This window comes from Nannochloropsis gaditana (genome assembly GCF_000240725.1).
Source record: "Nannochloropsis gaditana CCMP526 unplaced genomic scaffold scaffold846, whole genome shotgun sequence".
Taxonomy (NCBI): Eukaryota; class Eustigmatophyceae; order Eustigmatales; family Monodopsidaceae; genus Microchloropsis; species Microchloropsis gaditana.
In genome coordinates, this window is record NW_005803107.1 from 3,035 (window position 1) to 11,523 (window position 8,489).

The window sequence follows — 8,489 nt, forward strand, 5'->3', positions numbered from 1 at the left end:
TGTACAGCAAGTCGGCGTAGGTGTTCCGGGCCGGGTCAAATCCAGATGCACATGTGCCCACCACGATACAAATGCCGTCGGGTTGTTGCCCTGCCCGTGCCTGACGCGAGATAGGGCTCTGATTACCCATGCAGTCTATCACAAGGCGCCCCGTGAGCTCTTCACCGCCCATCATTTCTGTGCTCTTCACCTCCACCGCCGCCCCATTAGGCGCAATCCGGATGCCTTGGATTGGGGTGTTTTCGTGCACGACGCCTCCTGCGGCCAGAAACCGAGATTGAGCCCGAGCCAGCAGCACAGAGGGAGAGACGCCGAGGTGCAGCACGTCCTGCGTCCATAGAGTGTACGGCTCATTTTTTTCGCCCACGAAACCCACACGGATAGGGTTGAAGTCGATACCGATTGCGTCTTCTACATCTTCCTTGCTAAGCACTCCTTCCTCTACCAATTCCATCATTTCTTTTCGAGAAATATTCCATTCCTGCGTCCGACCCCGCAAGGGTCCGCGCTCTACAACGCAAACACGAAAACCTTTTCTTTGCAAAGCTGTTGCCATAAAAATCCCCAACGTACCTCCCGCAACGATTACATCGAATTTGGGGGATGTAGATAAGGGAACATCGGTCTCCCGTACGAAAGTGGGAGCCTCCCCCGAAGCCCGACCTGTTTTAACGGCCTCCCAAGCGCGGTCTATCGCCTCCAGGGTCGTGAAGGAAATTGACGATCCCGCACCCCCTGAAGCATCCGCATCCGCGCCGATCTTATCCAGAATTCTCTTCGTCCTGAATCCAAAGGGTTCTTTTGTGGTAATGGAGACGGATTTGTCGTCTGCAGGGGCAGTGCTCACGTGCAAACTCAATGGTGTCGTTGGTCGAGCCATGGGGGAGAGGAAGCCACATGCGGGATCCATGGCCAATACCACGAGCAGGAAAACCATAGATGATATCATATTTTTTGCAGGATTCCCAATTGTTGCGCGAAAGATTACAAATTACTCTGTATTTGCAGCGTATTCGAGGTCTAAGAGCTCTAAAACAAATACCGCAATGATCGCGTCCTGAAGGAGAAAATAGGGGCAGAATATCGTTACCGAGGATTGAAATGTTTGATTGTACACCAAATCCCATTACTCATGCATGGATTATCGCTTTGGCAGAGGAAGCCCTCCCGCTCCGGTGTGGCAAAGGCTTGGACGCTGACGAAGGTTGGAAAACTCTGACACGCACGCAAGCCGGCGTGGTCTCGGAATTAGCGAACTTGGCGCCAAAGTTCCGAGCCGTTGGTCCGCGTTCCCAGCTGGAATGTCCTTAAGACTGTGGGTATTATGCACATTTTAGGGTTATTTTTCCATCTAACCCATCATTGAGATGTTTTTGGGACATATACAGCCAGTGAAGGAAATGACTTCAGAGAGCGTAGGTTAGCAATGAGATACTCTCGTGCACCCTGCACCCCCCTGAAGTTGTGAGTTTTCCTGCTTATTACCTTTTCCTCTGTTGTGATGATCGAAAAAGCACCAGGCTTTACGAATAAGGCCCCCAAAGTAATAAAATTTATAATGTGATGCCAAGGCTGACAAAACGTGTATAGACGAGGCAAAATGTTTATAGACGAGGAACACAGGAGATGGCACGAAATTATAGCGTTTGACTGAGGGCGGTAAGGGTAACTTTTTTTGGCAGGCCGTGAGAAGTGGTCAAAATTTACTCTCAGACACAACTTGCTGACAGATATTGATGCAGAAAATGTCGAGACCTGTGCTTTGGGCACAGCAACCATAGTTGTCAGACAAATTGCGTTGCTGCATTTGAATTTAAACGAGATCGCACTATCTTCTCGTTTATGAATTCTTTGTGTTTTATTCTGTACAAAGGTGGCAAACAGTCATTTTAGGATCCTCGGCGACTGTTCCAGACTATTTATTTATTGTTCAATCCACTGAACCCATTTCGACCCCAGCTCCCGCCACCAACCCTTAAGTACCGCGCCTCATCACGATACTCGTCTCGCTCTTTTTGCCGCATCACCACCTCACCTCGTAGACTCTTTACTTCCTTAGCCAGTATCCTCTTGTGCTCCCGCCACTGTGCCTTGTCCTCTTCAGCTTTACGTCGTTCAAAGTTGAGCAAGTCTTGCAAAACACGCACTTGATCTTGCAGCTGCATTTTGTCGCGTGTTGCCTCCTCATTGACCGCCCCCAGCCTGGCCACCGTCCTCTCCAAACCTTTCTCCAGGTCCTGCACCCTCCCGTCCAGAAAACCAATTACTTCCTGGTCGGAGTCCCGCTGTCGTATCGCGGCTTGCTCCCGTTCACGGGCCAATGTGGCTTCCGTCTCCGCCTCTTTGAGCTTTTCCAGCACTAGCCTATGCGCCACATCTGCCCCTTCCAACCGTGCCCGAGCGTCCTGATTTTCTACTTGAAACTGGGCCACCAAGGACTCCATCTTTTTCACACGCTCCGTGAGTGCCAAAATGCTCTTTAGCTCCGCACTCGACAACTTGCTGGAGAGGGAGGCGGCCACCCGTTCCGAGAGGACCGGTCCGCGGCTGCTTCCTCCCGCGCTGGCACCGCTGCCGCCATCGGACGACCCAAGCAGGGAACGTGCAGTAGCGGCAGCGCGTGACGGCGGTGGCAGGAGGGACGAAAGGGAGGAAGACAGAACGTCTGCCGCCTGGCCCCCCAACAGCCGATGCCCGTAGCTCTTCAGGAACGAGGACGAAGACGAGGGCGCCACGGGCAGAGGGAGGCCACTTTCACTTCCTCTAGACATCTCTCTCCTTGTTTCGGACAGAGGCATCGCATTCTCGGCGCTTCTCCATGCGTCTTGCCCCTCCTCCTCCTCCTCCCGGGCCCCGTGTTCCTCGCCGCCGAACATGGCGCCGATTCGAGAGTGCCACGTCTGGCACACCTCCGACACGGCCAACACGTCGGGTGCATTCAAGAAGCTGAAGATGCGGAGGATCAAGGGTTCGCCCAGGACGGTCAGCGAGATACAGGAGTCGGAGGCAGGCGGGGAGACGGGCTGTGGAGAGGTCAAGGGGGGGCAGACGGTGGCGCGCGTGGTACCCGGAGGTTTCCGACCCGCCATGTCTCTTTCCCCGATATTAACGTTTTCATTTTTTAAACGCTCTTCTTTGCCCGCTTCTATGTCCGCAGATTGATCGTTTTCCCCTATCCGCTTGAGGCCTTGCTGCGCTCTCAGCAAAGCAAGCTTCGATTGTTGCAATTCTTGTTCCAAGGCACGCACCCTCGTTGAAGCCGCCACCTCAGCTTTTGCCTGCTCTTGTGTAGCACATAGTTGCTTGGAGATGAGCACCAGATTGCCAACAAATTGATCCCGTGCACGTCGCGCTGTGGACCGTAGAGCTTGCGCGTCCGCGGTATGCTGGGCCTCTGAGGCTTCGAGCTGCTGGACTGCTTTTTGCAAACGACTGACTTCTGCACGCTCGTGCTGCAGTTGCATGCGGATATTTTCCATGTCATTGACAAGCTTCCAATGCTGGTGTGCGTATCGTCAGGGGGGGTATTAGAAAAGCCCACTCTCCCAGGTTGTGTCCGTACGCCTCTTCAGGCCTAATCTCAATCTACTCGTTTTAAATGCAATCTTAATAATATGAGACGTACCTCGATTGTCGACAGCATTTCTTCCATGACACCGACCACCTCATTTCGCAAATCTAGCGTTTGAAAAGCCCACCGCAGGGCGGCTCCGGCGTAGGCTGTAGTCATAGAGGCACGGCCCAGTCTGTGCCGCCCAGATTCGATCTGATTACGGGCTATGAAGCCCTGATAACGTTATCAACTTCAATTCTTCCGTCTTCTGACCAACAATACTTTTTCCTGTAGATCTTGTGCAGCAAGCAGGGTATGTAAGAGCCGGGCAAGGTCCAAAGTCTTCGGAAGCACTTGAGGGGGGACTTTGAAGCTGATGACGCTGTGGATTGCCCTTAAGCACGTGCTGCGCCCGACGCCAAAGAAGAAAAACTACCTCAACAACGACCTGAAGAAGTACCTAGAGAAGGACGAGCGCCGACAGAACTACATTTTACGAATTTATCGACACTTCAGCATGCTGCTCAAGCATTTTCAAAGCTAACCAGGAGTCACCATCTTTTGCCCTTACAAAACCTTGTGGTCTTGCTTCGCGCTGTCCTTTGCCCCTTGAAAAACCTCACCACCAAATCAAATGAGAAATTGTTATGGGCAAGCCTCCTGTAATGAGTGTACGTGAGATACATATGACGTAACACTGCATACTGGGAACGAAGGCACCCTCTTTTCCCGGACATAGGACTTTTTGGCCACGGCGGAAAACTTACCTTTGTCCCCATTGCTGTCTACGGGCCGCTCCACTTCAAATGAATGTTTGCCAGCCGGAATTTTTTTATTCGTAATCCAGCAAGGGCTTTTTACGGGCGGCAGACCGGCAGCTACGGCAGCCTCGTGGTCAAGGCACCCAATATTTTGCCCGTCCACTTTCCACACCGCCCCGCCCGAGCACAGGGATGCGCTCTTAGGCGCGGAGCATGCGACAACATGGTTCTGCATGCTGCTGGTAAACTGGAAACTTATTGGTCCTGCACTTTCTCCTGCCTGGAACACGTACTTTCCATCCAAGTAATTCATATCTTTTACCAATTCTGTGTCCGGTGCGGCAAGGTCACTGGTGTACGTCTGCTCATGCCACGTTTTGATCGCGTCGGCCACGGTCTCCCCGGTGTTTGTGACAACTGGCACATCCCTGGGGTGGACGAGGTGGTCCCGTAAGCCGTTGCCTATGCGGGGTTGGAAAGTAGTGGCGCATTGGCACTTTTTTTCGCACAAGGCGGGGGGGCAGTGGATCGGTGGAGGGAGGGGCAGGAGCTCGGGGAGTAAGGGGGACAAATCGCCCTCGTTGGCTGCGATAAAGGCGTGCACCTCTTCCAAGGCGCTTTCGAAGAATCCTAGGTATGTCCATGCCAGAATTTCGGCGCGGAGTCGGTGGCCGCCTTGGCTCGACGACCGACCCGCAGGGTCCGCGGCTTCGCCAGTCACGTGCAAACGCTGGGATTGGTACTCCGGGAGGTGATTCAAGGACATGAAGGAATGCGTCAAATTGTGGCTCGCGAAGGAAAAGCCGCTGTCCCTGTAGGGCTCGGTGCCGGGCACCACCCAAGGTGCGAAAGCGGGATTCGTCCGTGCTCCGAGGGCCTCGCCTCCCAAGGGACTGCACAAAAGGATATGCGGCTGGCTGGGCAGCAAAAGGGAGGAGCGAATGAATTGCTCCAAGTCGCCGTCATTCTCCTCGGTCGTCTCAAACCCCCACACCGCCATGTCTACATTCGGCCCAACCATCTCCTCCACGCAGAAGTAGCTTGGTTGAAAGGGAGTCCATCCCATGCCGTCACTTCGGAGCACCAGTGGTACACCTGCCATCGTGAAGATGTCATGCATTAGCTCCTTCCACACCACAGAAAATGACTCGTTCAAGCGTGTATCACGACCAGCTGGCACGCTGGCACCCATTACGCCGATGACGAACGGCTTTTGCTCCAAAAGTACCCGATTGAACTTTTTGATGAGATGCTCCTCATTCCACACCTTGACATGGGGGACAATGGCTTCAGAATGGGGTTGTCGCGCATTCCAAAGGGCCTGGCGGGCTGCGCTCACTGCGGCCTGGCTCTTTTTCAACGTCTTCATGAATTCGTGTGGTTCTCCTGCCCATGGATAAATCACTGGGTCATACGAAGATACGCTGGTATTGAAAAAAGAGAGGCCTTCTGTGATTTTCTTCCAGACGATTGCAGGAAGACCAGGCGTTGATTCGTCGTGGCTGCGCATTTCACGCTGAGCAAGTGGACCAATTTGGAATATTAGGACGGACGTGAGGCCGAGAAGGAGGAGACTTGTAAGAATATGAAATCTTCGTTTCGAAGGACGTCGGTCCAAAAAGAGTGCTCCGGATGACCCAGTGCCTAAGACATTATCATCTGCTTTCTCGAGAGAGGTGGTCTTCCGGCCTGTGGCGACGGTGGTAGGGGCGGCCAAACCTTTCATTCCAATCGTGGAATCGTCGAGTAAGGGACGGAGATCATCAGGAAATCCGTCATCGACTCGGGTCTCCTGCGTATTTGCGTGCATTCGTATGATGAATGCAGGAGGGTTTAAGCTATGTAGACTTCATTCTCAGTGATTAAAGTGGCATTGAAGAGAGCTACGACCAATCAACAGTCAAATTAAAAGAATAGGGGCCTCTGAGACAACACAGGCTAGTGAAATAGATCATTGGCGTGGCAGCATACACTATCATCACGCATGCAGCGAAAAGTCTCTTTTTTTCCTGTATCGCGAATTGTAGAATGGGAAGGCCCATATTGATGCAAGAGGTAGCTACTCCTCACGACTCACCTCGAAAATAGAGACCACATCTTCCGACGCCTCCTCGATGGATGGACGATGCGAAGCGTCCTGCTCCGAAGGTGCCACGGGCATGTAAGCGTGGTACGCGGACATGCTGTCGGTAGTGTGCGTGAGGTCAGAAATACGGGTCGGAGGAAGGAAGGAGCGGGGGGGCTCTCTGCTCGTCGTATCCTCAGGGCTAGGCAAGCTTGGACGCCCGGAGGCTTGGGCCAAGGAATGTGCATGGCATCTTGGGAGAGGGTGAGACGAGGGAAATTATGCACCACACGCTGTATCTTTGGAACAGGCGGGGGAAGGGGGATGTTGCGTCGCGTTACAAGTGTGTTTTACACATGTCGCTTTTAGCAGGTCTTAGTATCCGCTACTCCTTGTCGAAAGGGCTCCAGTTGTAAATGCCTTGGTTCTTCTTCCGACATCCAATCTCAGCGAGACACAGGAAGCAGCAAGTGTGTGTCTCATTTTCTTATCCGTACCCGTTCAAGAAGAAAGCAGGTACGGGGCGCGAGTGCAGGGGGGAAGTTACCCCGCCATGGAGGAACAGGCCTCACTTGCGCAGACGAGCTCCTCAACAAGCAGGACAAGTAGCGCTGTGGACGTTGGCCCCGTGGCAGAAAGTCATGGAACAGTCCTTCCTTACCAATCACAAAGCATAGTGGAGGAGCCAAATCATGCGCGCATGCCGATGGATAAACAAGAGGTAGAGGTGCGCGGGGCTGGCGGGCATGCTGAGGGAGAAAGCCTAGCGTGGCCCTATGCCGCAACCGGGTGTGATGTCTTCATCAATGCCGCCCACAAGGAATCCAACCTTCCATCAGGAGCACGACAGAATGGGAAGGCGAGGGTCTCCCCGCCTTGGACCTATTTTCCAAATTCGTGCGCTCTCGGCCTTGGAGATCGGAAGCCTGGTGTGTGTCCGCCGCATGGAGTGCCTGGTCATCCGGGCCGCGAATCCACCACGCTGCCTTTCATCGTGTCTGCCCCCATGGCAAGCAGGGCAGCCGAACCCCTCTCCCCACCTGTGGCCCCGTTCACCTATACCGCTGCCTCGCCTAGGGCAGAGTTTGAGTGCGAAGGACAAGAGGGGCCTCGCGCCCTGGGAAACTCGTCTAGCGCGCTGCAGTGCCAGGCGAACGCCAAAGAGGACGTGGACGTGGACACAGACAGGGGGAATGGAACGCTTAAATCAGGGAAAGGTGGTGGGAAGGGCGAGAAAGGCGGGAGGCCGGGAAATGGAGGGCATGGGACCCCTCCCAACCCCGTGGGAGGACGAAAGCGCAAAGTCCCCACGCCCTGGACGCCGGCGGAAGACGCCCGCCTCCGGGAAGGCATCCAGGTCGTGGGTCCCCGGCAATGGCTTCGCATCTCCCAGGAATTCATGCGCGGGGTGCGGAGCGAGACCCAGTGCTACCAGCGCTGGGAGCGGACCTTGAAACCGGGGGTGAAGACAGGGCCCTGGACGAGGGAGGAGGACGCCGTCCTGACGGCATGCGTGCAGAGCGGCATGACCCGGTGGTCGGAGATCGCCAAACGGATACCCGGACGGCTGAGCAAGCGGGTTCGCGAGCGGTGGACCTGCCAGTTGCACCCGTCGCGGAAACACCACGGCCTGGTGCCTTGGACCCCGGAGGAGGAAGCTCGCCTGGCCTCGGTGCGGGCGCGACTGGGGAATCGGTGGGTGGAGATTGCCAAGCTTTTCCCGGGCCGGAGTGAGAACGACGTGAAGAACAAGGCCTATTGCTCTTTGCGAAAGCAGGAGCGGCGCGCCAGTCGGGTCCGGGCAGAGCAAGAGAAGGCGAAGGCGGGGAAGGGGTCGGAGGTGTCCGTGTGTGCGGTAGCGGGGGCCATAGCGCGGGAAGGGAGGGCGCAAGACGGTCGGAAGAAGAGGAGGGGGAAGCAAAGGCGGGAACTGGAGTTGGAGGACGTGATCGACAGGAAGACGTTGTCCAAGGCACACGACACTCTCTCCACCATCTACCAAGCCGCTCTGGACGAGGATGACGACCGGAGGGAGGAGAAAGGGGAAGGCGGGGGGGGAGGGGTCCTGTAGATCTTGTGCAGCAAGCAGGGTATGTAAGAGCCGGGCAAG